Source organism: Urocitellus parryii, chromosome 3, assembly GCF_045843805.1.
Source record: "Urocitellus parryii isolate mUroPar1 chromosome 3, mUroPar1.hap1, whole genome shotgun sequence".
In the NCBI taxonomy this organism is placed as follows: Eukaryota; Metazoa; Chordata; class Mammalia; order Rodentia; family Sciuridae; genus Urocitellus; species Urocitellus parryii.
The window spans coordinates 19962260-19976503 of NC_135533.1; the positions used below are offsets into that span (position 1 = coordinate 19962260).

Consider the following 14244-nt stretch of genomic DNA (forward strand, 5'->3'; position numbering starts at 1 on the left):
TGGCCGCACCAATTTGCAGTCCCACCAGCAATATACAAGAGTACCCTTTTCTCCACATCCTCGCCAGCACTTGTTGTTTGACTTCATAGTGGCTGCCAATCTTACTGGAGTGAGATGGTATCTTAGGGTGGTTTTGATTTGCATTTCTCTGACTGCTAGAGATGGTGAGCATTTTTTCATGTACTTGTTGATTGATTGTATATCCTCCTCTGAGAAGTGTCTGTTCAGGTCCTTGGCCCATTTGTTGATTGGGTTATTTGTTATCTTATTGTTTAATTTTTTGAGTTCTTTGTATACTCTGTATATTAGGGCTTTATCTGAAGTGTGAGGAGTAAAAATTTGTTCCCAGGATGTAGGCTCCCTATTTACCTCTCTTATTGTTTCTCTTGCTGAGAAAAAACTTTTTAGTTTAAGTAAGTCCCATTTGTTGATTCTTGTTATTAACTCTTATGCTATGGGTGTCCTATTAAGGAATTTGGAGCCCGACCCCACAATATGTAAATCATAGCCAACTTTTCCTTCTATCAGGCAAAGAGTCTCTGATTTGATATCAAGCTCCTTGATCCATTTTGAGTTAACTTTTGTGCATGGCGAGAGAAAGGGATTCAGTTTCATTTTGTTGCATATGGATTTCCAGTTTTCCCAACACCATTTGTTGACGATGCTATCCTTCCTCCATTGCATGCTTTTAGCCCCTTTATCAAATATAAGATAGTTGTAACTTTGTGGATTAGTCTCTGTGTCCTCTATTCTATACCATTGGTCCACCCGCCTGTTTTGGTACCAGTACCATGCTGTTTTGGTCACTATTGCTCTGTAATATATTTTGAAATCTGGTTTCGCTATACCGCCTGATTCACACTTCCTGCTTAGAATTGCTTTTGCTATTCTGGGTCTTTTATTTTTCCATATGAATTTCATGATTGCTTTATCTATTTCTTCAAGAAATGCCATTGGGATTTTGATTGGCATTCCATTAAACCTATAGAGAACTTTTGGTAATATCGCCATTTTGATAATGTTAGTTCGGCCTATCCATGAACAGGGTATATTTTTCCATCTTCTAAGGTCTTCTTCTACTTCTCTCTTTAGGGTTCTGTAGTTTTCATTGTATAAATCTTTCACCTCTTTTGTTAGGTTGATTCCCAAGTATTTTATTTTTTTTGAGGATATTGTGAATGGAGTGCTTTTCCTCATTTCCGTTTCAGAAGTTTTGTCGCTGGTATACAGAAATGCCTTTGATTTGTGCGTGTTGATTTTATATCCTGCCACTTTGCTGAATTCATTTATTAGTTCTAGTAGTTTCTTTGTAGATCCTTTTGGGTCTTCTAGGTATAGAATCATGTCATCTGCAAATAGTGATAATTTAAGTTCTTCTTTTCCTATTGTTATGCCTTTAATTTCCTTTGTCTGTCTAATTGCTCTGGCCAGTGTTTCGAGAACTATATTGAATAGAAGTGGTGATAGAAGGCATCCCTGTCTTGTTCCAGATTTTAGAGGGAATGCCTTTAACTTTTGTCCATTCAGAATGATGCTAGCCTGAGGCTTAGCATAGATAGCTTTTACAATGTCAAGGTAAGTTCCTGTTATCCCTAGTTTTTCTAATGTTTTGAACATAAAGGGGTGCTGCACTTTGTCGAATGCTTTCTCTGCGTCTATCGAGACGATCATATGGTTCTTATCTTTAAGTCTATTGATGTGGTGAATAATATTTATTGATTTACATATATTGAACCATCCTTGCATCCCACAGCAATAACTATTTAAAGTTCATGAAAAAACCACTCACCACACTCCCTTTTATATGATTAATTTCTGGCCTTTGAATTAAAAGGGAGATAAACACAGATGAGTTTAAGGTTTGACTCTGGGTCTTCTCACTCAAACCTAAAATATAGCTCCTGTCATCTTTAAAAGCTGTAAATCAGAGATTCATGGAAGGAGATGTGCCTAAACTGACATCATGCTAAAGATGAAATGTAAATCTACTTCATTTAGGCCAATGCATTTATTTACATACCTTTGAAAAGGATATCAACCTTATGATCCTTATTCTTAAAAATTATATCACATGTCTATAACACCCACTAAAGTATGGCTACATGAATATTAACATTATTGCATTGTATCATGTATATTTTAAACTCCCAAGGAACTACCCACCTGTGTGACAGGTATTTTTTTAATGATTGTTAACATACTCCTCAGTTCTACCTATCTGGAAGTAGTTTCTGTACTTTGGGGACTGAAGTGGGGAGATTACTCAAGTCTATGAGTTTAGGTCCGGCCTAGACAACATTATGAGATCCTGTCTCAAAAAAAAAAAAAAAAAAAAAAAAAAAAGAAAGAAAGAAAGAGAGAAAGAGCGGAAGAGAAAGAAAGAAAGAGAGAAAGAAAGAAAGAAAGAAGAAAGGTAAAATGTGTGATCCTGAATCTATAAGCATTACTCTTGAGGGAACTTGTTTGACACAAATTCAAACATGCCATACTGCAAGCTAAGTTTTCCAGATCTAACATATAAAACAAACATATGAAAACCCAAAATGCCCAGTTAAATTCAAATTTAAGTTACACAATGATCTTTTAAAATTTTTATTAGTATAAGCTTATTGCACATTTTGCATGGGACAGTCTCGAAAAAAAATCAACACACAGAAAGTTTGAGACTCACTGGCTTGGACCTCACTCCTTTCTGAGCCATCTCTAACCTAGCCTGGCCTCTAAGTAAAAATCCTGTGGTTAGTATCTAAAATTGTCAACCTATTTATTGAACACTCACTATATCTCAGGCCTTGTTGTAGGATTCCCTATGAGACTTTCTCTCTCAAGGATCATAGACAACTCTGTGAGGTAACTACAGCTATGGACTACTGTTAACTGTCAGAGGAGAAAACAAAGATTGAAGGAAATTAAGCCCAGAATCCAGAACAATTCAGAAAGGTCAGCAGTCTTCACTATCAGCCTCACTAGACATGTCCCCCTATTGGGAATAAGCTTCTCCCTTAGCTCCTCAAACTAGGTGATAGTTCCTTGGAACCCTAATTCATTTTGGTTGTGGTTCTGAAAATGGGAAAACTTTTTCTGAGGGCAACTAAATTTGAATTCTATTTCAAACTAAATCTGGCATCCCAACACTACTGCTCACCAAACTGAAGATTTCCTTTGCCATTTGCAGTCACCACATTAGATCCCTAGATATCCTACACTATGCTACATGAAACATGTGTTTATACAACTGTTGGGCCACTTCAATTCAGACTGCTAGAACTGGCCTTAGCCACTTAACTCATAGCTCTCATGTCAAAGTCCCAGAAAACTCTTATAAGGTCCAAGTTAGGACATACTTTCATTCAGTGAGAATGAACATTGTTTCTCAATTGCACTTCCAAAACCTTACATGATAAAAATCTTTAAAAATATTGATAGTGAAAATCTTAGCCTGTCTCCTACTGGTCAGTCACCAAAAAGTAAGCATTTTGACTAGACCTTACCTTCCACACTGATCACCAGATATAGTTAAGTTGAAGCTATTATTAAATTTGTATGTTTAAAAGCATTACAAAATGCATCTGAAGTATATTTATTATGTCTAATTTAATTTCGTATTAAAAGTGGAGATAGAGAGCAAAAAGAGAAAAGTTCAACTTTGACCTGCAACTTGGTAGGCAAAATAAAAGAATTTCATTGAAGCAACTGTTCTTTCCATGAAGTTCAATTTGAATCAGACTTTTTATGTCAACAAAAATAAAGCATTCTCAGTACTTACAATTTTCTCTAGAGTAACTCACATCTATAGTATCATGCCCAAAAGGGTAATTTAGCAGGAAAATTCAGATGGACAAAGTGGTTGATGTCAAAAGACAGTGCTCTTAATGTGCAATTTAACTCCTGGCAATTTTGTAAAAGCAAATTTCTTATCTTCACACAATTTGTAATTCATGTCAAAAGTATAAGGAAGAATATCTGAATTTTTCTACATGAGCAGTCACATTTGACTTTTAAGGCAGTATTTTACAAAGAATTTCTATAATCTAGGATTCATCTAGATTTTTCGAACTCACATGCCATCTACTTTTACCCAACCCATTTTAACAAAACCCTTCAAAAGATAGATAGTATATGAGACCTCTCCCACTGAAGCCACACATAACTAGGCTCTGGCTAGTACATAATCAATTCCACTGCTAACACGTGGTTGGTGGAAAATTTTTTAGTAGATAAGCACACTGTCTTTAGGTTTATAAAAGTAACTACAACATCTTAATTTTTCTACATGAGCAGTCACATTTGACCTAGGCAACAGAAAGAAAAGAGGAAATATGTGACATGAAAAGAGGAGAAATAGAGAAAAAAAAAAACTAAAAGTCTCAGAGTCAATAGCAGTTATAGGGGAATAAAATTCACTGCTTTACAGATGTTCATATGTTCATGAGAGAAAACCCAATTTTGAGTCACCTTTAAAAAATATATATTTTTTAGTGCTGCGTAATACTCCATGGTGTATAAATGCCACATTTTTTTTTTTTATCCATTCATCTATTGAAGGGCATCTGGATTGGTTCCACAGTCTAGCTATTGTGAATTGTGCTGCTATGAACATTGATGTGGCAGTATCCTTGTAGTACGCTCTTTTAAGGTTTTCAGGGAATAGTCCAAGAAGGGCAATAGCTGGGTCAAATGGTGGTTCCATTCCCAGCTTTCCCAGGAATCTCCATACTGCTTTCCAAATTGGCCGCACCAATTTGCAGTCCCACCAGCACTTGTTGTTTGACTTCAGAATGGCTGCCAATCTTACTGGAGTGAGATGGTATCTTTTAAGGTGGTTTTGATTTGCATTTCTCTGACTGCTAGAGATGGTGAGCATTTTTTCATGTACTTGTTGATTGATTGTATGTCCTCCTCTGTGAAGTGTCTGTTCAGGTCCTTGGCCCATTTGTTGATTGGGTTATTTGTTATCTTATTGTTTAATTTTTTGAGTTCTTTGTATATTCTGGATATTAGGGCTCTATCTGAAGTGTGAGGGGTAACAATTTATTCCCATGATGTAGGCTCCCTATTTACCTCTCTTATTGTTTCTCTTGCTGAGAAAAAACTTTTAGTTTAAGTAAGTCCCATTTGTTGATTCTTGTTATTAACTCATGTGCTATGGGTGTCCTATTAAGGAATTTGGAGCCCGACCCCACAATATGTAGATCGGAGCCAACTTTTTCTTCTATCAGATGCAGAGTCTCTGATTTGATATCAAGCTCCTTGATCCATTTTGAGTTAACTTTTGTGCATGGCGAGAGGAGGGGATTCAGTTTCATTTTGTTGCATATGGATTTCCAATTTTCCCAACACCATTTGTTGACGATGCTATCCTTCCTCCATTGCATGCTTTTAGCCCCTTTATCAAATATAAGATAGTTGTAACTTTGTGGATTAGTCTCTGTGTCCTCTATTCTGTACCATTGGTCCACCCGCCTGTTTTGGTACCAGTACCATGTTGTTTTTGTTACTATTGCTCTGTAATATATTTTGAAATCTGGTTTCGCTATACCGCCTGATTCACACTTCCTGCTTAAAATTGCTTTTGCTATTCTGGGTCTTTTATTCTTCCATATGAATTTCATGATTGCTTTATCTATTTCTACAAGAAATGCCGTTGGGATTTTGATTGGCATTGCATGAATTTGCAGGGAAATGGATGGCACTAGAGCAGATTATGTTAAGTGAAGCTAGCCAATCCCTAAAAAACGAATGCCAAATGTCTTCTTTGATATAATGAGAGCAACTAAGAACAGAGCAGGGAGGAAGAGCAGGAGGAAAAGATTAACATTAAACAGAGACATGAGGTGGGAGGGAAAGGGAGAGAAAAGGGAAATTGCATGGAAATGGAAGGAGACCCTCATTGTTATACAAAATTACATATAAGAGGTTGTGAGGGGAATGGGAAAATAAACAAGGAGAGAAATGAATTACAGTAGATGGGGTAGAGAGAGAAGATGGGAGGGGAGGGGAGGGGGGATAGTAGAGGATAGGAAAGGTAGCAGAATACAACAGTTACTAATATGGCATTATGTAAAAATGTGGATGTGTAACTGATGTGATTTTGCAAACTGTATTTGGGGTAAAAATGGGAGTTCATAACCTAATTGAATCTAATGTATGAAATATGATATGTCAAGAGCTTTGTAATGTTTTGAACAATCAATAATATATATATATATATATATATATATATATTTATATATAGACAAACACACACACACACACACACACACACACACACACACTTGGGTTTTTTTATCCGCCCTTTAAAATTTGTTTTTATGTGTCTCTTTAGATATACACGACAATAGAATGTGTTTTGACACACACACACAGATTATAACTCATTCTAATTAGGATCCTATTCTTATGGCTGTATGTGATAAGGAGTTTCATTGTTGGTAAACATACACTACTTGAGAATTAATTTTTTTTTCATTCAGAATACTTTAATAAATATAAAACATTGTTTTCCTTCCTTCTAATCCATCAATCTTTTTCAATTTCATATGCCATTAAAAATGGCCATTTAAAATGACCACTGATACCAGAGTATGAAAACATACCAATAAAAATCAGAGACATAAAATAGAACACACCAAAGTACAATATTCAGCCTCCCAAATGCTGACCACAAACAGTCCTCCTTGGCCTCAAATGGCCATTTAAAAAAAAAAAGTGGCACTGAAATACCCCAAAATACTTCATTCTCCATTCACAAGTTCATGCATCACCATAGTCTATTCCAGACTTATCCTAATAAGTCTTCATATTATTAAAATTAATTATTAAAGTATATGGTTTGGCTACAGGAAGGCTAGCAATACAAAAATGTGATCACTCAGGGACAAAACATTAAAGTTCTTAATAAGAGGCACGAGGATTAGTAAGGACACATTAAAATCTGTTTATTTTGGACGTCATAAGTAATAAGGTCCCAGTATGATACATGAACCCCCTAATGCATCAGCTGTATCTTTAAAAACTACAATGACTCAATGCCCTCAACCTTTTTTTCAATTTGTTGTCTTACTACAAAACAAGTATATTTCAGCTGTGCTTATCTGAAACTAATTGCAATTTTCCAGTTCTTCACACACTTGTGAAAACAGCCACAGCTAAAATAAAGCTAATATTTTTCCTAGGTAAGAAAAGAACTCTGTCAGGGGTATGGCGTAACTGCTGAAGCAATGAATTCTAATAAAAAAGATAAGTCTAGAAGTGCCAGATGAATGAGATTCAAAGAATCACCTTACAAGACTGGGCAGCGATGTCAGGAAAGTGGAAGAACCTAGAAGTGCAGAACCCAGGGATCAGAGAAGCATCCAGACAATCTGATTTCCAGGGCAGGCTATGGCCCAAATAGACATGTGGTGAGCAGAACCAAGCCCTGGGCATGGGTAGCCTGGAGCAGGACAGAGGTGACCATGACAGCAACTGTATCCATAACAGCCCTTTGAGTATTTCTTCAATATAAAAAGCCAATAAACAGAAACAGAATCACCATTCAACTCAGTGAGGAATGACCAAGACATCCCAGTCATAATCAGTCAAGGAATGGCATTTTAAAATTATGGGGGACCAGGCATAGTGGTGCACACCTATAATCACAGCTACTTGGGAAGCTGATACAGGAGGACTGCAAGTTCAAGGCCAGCATAGGCAATTTCATGAGACCCTGTCTAAAAAATAAAAAAGGAAAAATAAGTAAATAATGACAGAAACAAAATATAGATAATTTTTAGGGTTTCCAGGACCATTTCCTGCACTGTACAAGTATCAGGCAATAATAATTGCTTCTTAGAAATTCTTTGGAGAAAAAAATGAAAAAAAATTAATCAAGTCACATAGAGAAACACCAGTTGAAGAACATACAGAAGAACATATCTATGATACAAAACTCTGATTGTACAATTTACAAGATTTTCAAGGGTGATCATGGTCTCATTTGCAAAAGCAGATGGTGTTGACTAGATACTAAAAGGCCACTCCAGACCACTTTCCACATTGACACTAAAAAACCAGGATGCTTGCTCCTCCATCTTACCTGTCTGGCTCCTCCATCTTACCTGTATGCAAAGGTGCTCATGTAACTAGATGTAAAGTCAGGTGACCAAAAAATGCTTTCATTTTTATGAGAAGAAGGTGACAAACTGACATGTGCCATCCCTACCCTCTTGCCTCAAACATGAACATGACTATCCTAACAACAAAAAAGGCACAAAGAATTTTATAGAAACAGCTCTGATTTCATTTAGCCACTGAACCAAAATCTTCAGATCTTGTCAATTATAAGTAATAATAGATTTTACTGTTACTGGGTTTCCTGTTTCTTACAAGTGAACACAGTCCTGATAGAAATACTAGTTTGAGGCTGGGTATGGTGGTGAACACCTATAATCCCAGCAGCTTGAGAGGCTGTGGCAGGAGGATCATGAATTCAAAGTCGGCCTCAGCAATTTAGTGAGGCCATAAGCAACTCAGCAAGACCCCATCTCTAAATAAAATATAATAAAGGGCTGAGGGTGTAGCTCTGTGAATAAGTGCCCCTGGTACAAAAAAAAACAGCGAAATGCCAGTTTGCTGACTCCTAAACTTTCAACTCTGTAGAAGATGCAGCACCACCACATGCCTAAATGTAAATGGTTAACCCTGAATGGCAGGCAGGATTATGGGAAATCTTTATTTTCTTTCTTCTTTCACTCACCTGCGTTTCCTAAATTATTATTCTATGAAGGTTTTTTTGACGTGGTAGAAATGAGTAATAAGAACTTAGCTGACACTAATATAGCTATGTCAGTATACATTAGCATAAAAGAACGTTTTTTAAATGGAGAGGTATACCATGATTCTGGAAAATAAGTGGCAAAGATGAAAGCCCATTTCCTACCTATAAAACTATAAATTCAATGTATACCTATCAAATAAATGTGGACCATGTAATGGGACTTGACATACTGGTTCTGAATTTCTTCTCAAGATTAAATACCCACCAATGGTATTTTTAAAAACTGAAAAATAAACCAAGATAGAGTACTTGTCTTACAGTTTTATAAGCTCAACAGAAAACATAGCAATTTACATAGCACTGAACTGGGTCAGGGGTGGATTAATTATAAATTCTGGAGAGCCCAGAAGGAGATCCACATACAAAAGTCCAGTGGGCATTGCAGGAAGCATGAGCCTTTCATCCTCGTCTGGCCAGGGCTGGCTATGCTCTTTTACATCTTCATTTCTAGAAAACAATGAAATGGGTAGGTGGCCCAACCCCAAGATTTTTGAACTGGAGAACAAAAGTCAGTCTCTAAGTAGATGAATGGCTTAGCAATCGATTAGAAAAAGATAGTCTATGTTGAGAAAGAAGAATGAAACAAACAGATGAAAGAGAGGAGCTGAGAAAAGGAGAGAAAGAGAATATAACCTGATGGTATTTGAGTCCCAGGTCATAGCTGTACCAGAAGCCTGCCCACAATCCTGTTTGGTGGTTCTGGGGGGAAAAAAATCCACTCTCTGTAATAACTGCCCCATGTTGCTCAGTAGGCTGATTCATTCTCACCTGAAATCAAGAAATCCTGAGTGTGCTTTGGAAATACCTGTTCATATTTCAAATCACTGGAAAATGGCAGAGTTATCCAAAATGAGGGGCTGGGATACTGATTTGACAACAGGAAAAAAAAATTAAGTTCAAGCTCTAACTCACATATTACATCAAAATAAACTCCAAATGGATTAAAAACCAATATTTACTACAGAACAACAGAACTATGGAGTACAGGGGGAAAACTATGTACTTTTAATACTAGACGAGAGAAGGCTGACCTAAACAAAATTTGAAGACCAGGAAGCTATAAAGAAAAAGAAAAATTAATGACACGGAACATTACATTATTGCATAATGAAAGATACTCTATAAAGTTTAAAAGATAAGTAAAAAGTGTGAGAAAATAATTTTTACATATAGAAGGAAGGATATATATATATATATATATATATATATATATACATATATATATATTATATAGATATATACAAATCAAAAAGAAGTATAGAAAATAATAAAGAAATAAGAAAAGAACCAGAAGTATAAATAGGCATATCAAGTGCAAACCAAATTACAAGACCAAAGTTTGAAGTAATTGGTTTAATGTTTAAAATCATAGGCCCAAAGAACAATTTATGTAACTACTGTAACTTATGATTCATATCGTTCTTCTCCTATGCCCCTTTTTAGCCTTAAAATAGGCAGATAATGGGGCTGGCCACAGAGAACCCCTGGAGGAGAGCTGGGCACAGAGTGTCCTTCCAAGGGCCTTAAAGCTTTCCTTGGATTCAGTTATAGGTAGCTTTCCCTCTCTGGGCCAATAAAAGTTTACTATGTGATTTGGAAGTGTTAACTCTCAGATATCTTAAGTGATCAGCATTCCATTAAATGCAATTTATATCCTAACCCCTTCAGTGAGAAACATTCAAAAAAACTCAAAAATTTATATTAATGACTTGCATTGAAAAAAAGAAAAGAATGAAAAAGAGATTAAAAGAATATATATGAAATTTGTTTATGATATTCAAATTTATTTTTCTACATTAAGGGAAGAGAGTTCAAAAACATTTTTCCCCTTAAATTAGTGAATGTTTCACACATCCTTCTCCCTAGTGCCTCAGGAATTTCATGAATTCAAAAAGTACAGTTTATGCATTTAATGTCAAATTGATTATGATAATTCTATGCCTAGAAATTAAATGAAAAACATAATATATAGTGGCTCTTTTAATTTCAAGTTAGAGTGGAACTCCTAAAAGCCTCAATTCTCACACTTTAATATTGGATTTCCCTTTACATATTTCCTAGGACTTACATTTATATCAGAATTCAAGGCCAAAATGTTTTTAGTCAAAAAGGAAAGAACCAAAATGCGAAGTAACATTTCCTTGCAGGAAGCATTCCCAAGGTGCCTAGAACTCCTCTTGCTTCTATATCACACTGTGCACTCCCCCAAACAGTCATGACTCTGTTTTCATCAAGCAATAAAGAACAGATGAATTCACAAACTCAGGACACAGGTAAAAAAAAAAAAAAAAAAAGCAAGGAGAAATCACAATAATTCCCCATGCTTGTGTTGTTTTAAGTGCCATGGAGAACAGACTATGGTATTTGTGAAGTTGGTATTAGATAGACTTTCTTTCCTAATCAGAACTCCACAAAAAGTACAGGTTTCATTCACCACACACCTTTATCTCAACATCCTGATAAGTCCTAAGAGTATGAGTCAATTAACTCTATTTTTTCAAAACCAAATTGTACCTTTTTAGATCATAAAATCTAGAAAATTTTATTTCCAAATCAGATCACTAACTCTGGGCCCATAAATCCTGAGACCATTAACAGAATGCACAGGGCATGTACCAATTAATTGGCAAGAGAGTCAATATGCAATCTAAAGTTGCTCTGTTTGGGGTAGGAGTAAGAGGTGAGAAAGAGGAGACTAGGTAGCCTTTAAAGATGACTAACCCACTGTGAAAAAGTCAAGTTGAATAAAATATAAGTTAAAGGACTGGGTGCCTGTCTCCTTTCAAACATTCTAAGTAAGCTGCTCATTTCGGAAAACTGCAGTGATCACCATGAGGCTGAGATGAGGGGGACTGGGAAATTCTAAAGGAGGCCCATCCTTGACTTATCCACAACATTCCCTCTCTTTCTCTCTCTCTCTTTGTCTTTCATTCATTAAATAGAGAAGAGCATAAAGTGTTTTGGTTTTGGTTTTTCTTTATACTGGGGATTGAACTCAGGGGTGCTTTACCACTGAGCTACATCTCCAATTCTTCAGATTTTTTATTTTGAGAGAGGGTCTCATGAAGTTGCTTATGGCCTAAGTTGCAGAGGGTGGCTTCAAACTTTCAATTCTCCTGCCTCAGCCTCCCAAATTGCTGGGATTACAGGCATTGCCACCAGGCCTCACAACACATAAAGGATTTAAGAAAGGGAGCCTAACTCAGTCCATGAGGTAGAAGGTCTTGCTGGTGCTGGAGAGTCTCTAAGGTGACCCACGCCTGCAATCCCAGCACTCTGGAGGCTGAGCACCCTGGGTGCAATGCCAGTACTGCAAAAGCAAATTACAAACAAACAGAAAGTCTTGCTGGTTTGCTTACAGCTCCTTTTGCTTCTATATCACACTGTGCACTCCCCAAAACAAAAAGTCCTTTGTCCTATTACTCTTGTCTTTTCATACATCATTTTTCCACTAACACCCACAGAAAAATACTCCATTAGTGACTTCTATTCCTCATGTTCAGTCCCATTATTCTTCTCCTGGTGGTTAATTCCTTATCATAACACTCTCTTTGTAAGTCTCCAGCATCCAAGCAGAAATATTGTATCTTATTCACTGAAACTAGCTTGCATCCTTACTGGGGAACTTTAGTGTTGTTTCTTTAAAAATGTGACATAGTATGTTCCATTAAATGTAAAGTTGACACTTGACTTTTTCTTTCTGGACCTTGTTGGGGTTACTAATTTGGTATTAGTATAGAGATTGAAGATATAGGTATATAACAAGGAAGTGGACACTAAAATCAAACCCATCTTAAAATGGGATGGGAAAAGTAGGGCAACAAATCTCCTTTCAAAATAAGAATTAATGCTAGATATATATGGAAATTCCATTTAGGATAAGAATCAGCGACAGGAAACAGCCAGAAGGGACTATTTGTACTGAAATACAAGCCATTAACTTGAGCCAAGCTAACAGCAAATGACTGCAGTGGCAACTGCTGGCTGCAGATAATTAGTTTAGAACCTATTTTAACATGAATATTTTATCATGCAGCACAAAACTCGTTATGGAGAAGAATTAGAGAGCCAGGACGTCCAAAGGCTCTGGAGAGGTGATCTGTCAGGTCCCAATAAAGAGTCTTCGAGGAGAAAGCAGGTTTAGTGATTCAGCAAGACTGGATTTCATTAAAGTTACAACAATCCATTAAGAACATATCTAGTGACAAGTTAAAGAGTACAGGTACCATGCTGCTCTGCAACAACTTAACTGTGAGCAACAACTGGCAGGAAAAACGAAGTTAATGAAAAAGCCTGCAATCCTGCAATCCCCACTACGCTGGGAAGGTAATGTTCTCAATGACACATCCTCCTTCTGTAAGAAATAACCTAATACACCTGGCCATTTCCCTTTCAAAAAGTATAACTACATGCTTACTCAAAAATGCTGAGAAATTCAAACTTTTTAAAAATTAAATATTGCATTTTGCATGCTATATGGGGATGTCAAACTGGAATTTTTATTTTAAAAATTCCTGTATATTGAGTGCATGTTAAAAACATGAACAATCATGGATAAGAGTCTTATGTGCATTATCTCATTTAATCCTCATTATTAATCTATGAGGTAGGTACTACTATTATCTTTATTGTGTAGATGACAAAATAGCATAAAGTAAACATGTCTGAAATCATAGAATGAGTAGCAAAGCCAAAATCTAAAGCCATGCAATCTGATTCTAAAGTCTACAGTATCTCTCTGTGTTCCAAAGGACTATATGGCTTCTGAGTAGAAGCCTAGATCCTTAGAGGAACCAAGACAGTGTCTTTCAATTTTATTAAACAATATAAAAAAAACAGAGGTTTATAGGCAATACTCAAAAGATTACTAACCTAAGGAAAAATATAGTTTAAAAAGAATTATTAAGTATAGGTTGTCTTCTGAGACATGAAATGTCTTCCCTAGAAAAAAGTTAAGACTAATGTACTACCATCTTCTTTTTTTTTTTTTTAAAGAGAGAGTGAGAGAGAGAATTTTTTAATATTTATTTTCTAGTTCTCGGCGGACACAACATCTTTTGTTGGTATGTGGTGCTGAGGATCGAACCCGGGCCGCACGCATGCCAGGCGAGCGCGCTACCGCTTGAGCCACATCCCCAGCCCATACCATCTTCTTAACTACTGACACTCAGTGACGAGTCAAGAGAAAGTACATTTTAATTATTGCTAGTTTGGGAATCTACTTAGATGCCTCAGTCTATGAAAGGCATCTTCATGTCTAGCACAGTCCCTTAGGCTGATAGGTACTCAATAAATACTTGTTCATTGTTATTTAGATAAATAACTTGCCCAGCATTAATCCAGATCCCAGGGGGAATTACAGGGTAGATTCAATTTTTCCAATAATTTTTAATCCACTGCTATTCCAAATATTTTCTATCCATAAT

The 14244-nt window shown here is 36.3% G+C and overlaps 1 protein-coding gene across 1 annotated transcript in view; it reads right to left on the bottom strand.

Annotated features, from left to right (window-relative positions):
• Positions 1 to 14244, bottom strand: part of Exoc4 (exocyst complex component 4) — a 783024-nt gene that overhangs the window by 477511 nt on the left and 291269 nt on the right. The gene's annotated exons all lie outside the window — the stretch shown is intronic.